This window comes from Nestor notabilis, unplaced genomic scaffold, assembly GCF_000696875.1.
Source record: "Nestor notabilis isolate BGI_N333 unplaced genomic scaffold, ASM69687v1 scaffold5599, whole genome shotgun sequence".
NCBI lineage: Eukaryota > Metazoa > Chordata > Aves > Psittaciformes > Psittacidae > Nestor > Nestor notabilis.
Window position 1 is genome coordinate 193720 of NW_009944059.1, and position 1540 is coordinate 195259.

Consider the following 1540-nt stretch of genomic DNA (forward strand, 5'->3'; position numbering starts at 1 on the left):
TATAAGAATGCTGATGATGTAAGAATGATGCATTGTTAAAACTTTACACATCAGATGAGACATACTTTCTCCTATTAAAAGTAACTAAGCACAACCATCCTGAATTGGAACTTAGCAGAAATTAACAAGTTAACAAAGTCAAACAGTGAAAACACAATTTCTCTAAAATTACAAAGTTATTTGAATTAAATAGCAAGACATCATTGAAAAAGGAATACTTGTTTCCAAACATTTGAACTAGAAGTCGTAGTGTACCTAAACAGCCTTCTAGAAATCACATAATGTGTATAGTCCATTAAGCTATATTAAATATATTTACATTTGGACAGAACATTTACATAATACTTAGTGCCATATGACTTCTATATAGAATGCCTGTGTACACTGGCTTTTTCAATAGGCATAACCTGTATTTTGTAATTTGACTGTACGAAGTGAAATATATTTTTCTTGTAACTCTTTCATAACTCCTTTAATGCCCAATACATTAAACTTTTCTGAAAAAATAAACCTAGTAATCTACAAATCAAGTACATGTCACACTACTGCATAATACTAGTTAAGTGATGTATTAACTAAAATAACTGGAAAAAAAAAAGTGTATTAAATTTGCTTAATATCAGTATATAGCTGTCTACAACACCTGTAAAAGGTACAAGCATAGCACTTCTGATACTGCTGACATACATCTAATATAGAATATTTCTATGACATGCATTTCACGATTCTACTGCTGCCAAGTTACGCTGTGTTTTGAAAACTACCTTCATACAAATTTGAAATTTTAACATATTTTACATTGTATAAATCAACATCAAGTTCTTAAGTATATACAGGTAACAAAATAGCACGCACAGTTATACATACACTCTTTTAAAATCTTATTAAAAAAAAAAAACAAAACAGAAAACACCACACTTTTAGCACCATCACTGTAGCTTCACCTTGCTGGCTTCCACACACAAGTAAAGGCAAGCACATATTTGAAAAATCATGGCAGTCAGGTGAAGTTCCCAATGTCTGGAAAAAGGGAAATAAACCCCCCATTTTCAAGAAGGGGAAGGTGGAAGACCTAGGGAACTACAGACCAGTCAGTCTCACCTCTGTGCCTGGCAGGATTATGGAGCAGATTCTCCTGGAAAGAATGCTGAGGCACATGAAAAACAATGAGGTGGCTGGTGACAGCCAACATGGTTTCACTAAGGGGAAGTCCTGCCTGACCAATTTGGTGGCTTTCTGTGATGGGGCTACGGGACTGATGGACAGCGGCAGAGCAGTTGATGTCATCTACCTGGACTTCTGCAAGGCATTTGACACTGTCCCACACAACATCCTTGTCTCTAAATTGGAGAGACACCAATTTGATGGATGGACCACTCAGTGGACAAAGAACTGGCTGGATGGCTGCACGCAAAGAGTTGTGGTCAATGCCTCAATGTCCAGTTGGAAAACAGTAAGGAGTGGTGTTCCTCAGGGGTTGGTCTTGGGACTGATCCTGTTCAACATCACTGCCAGTGACATGGACAGTGGGATTGATGCA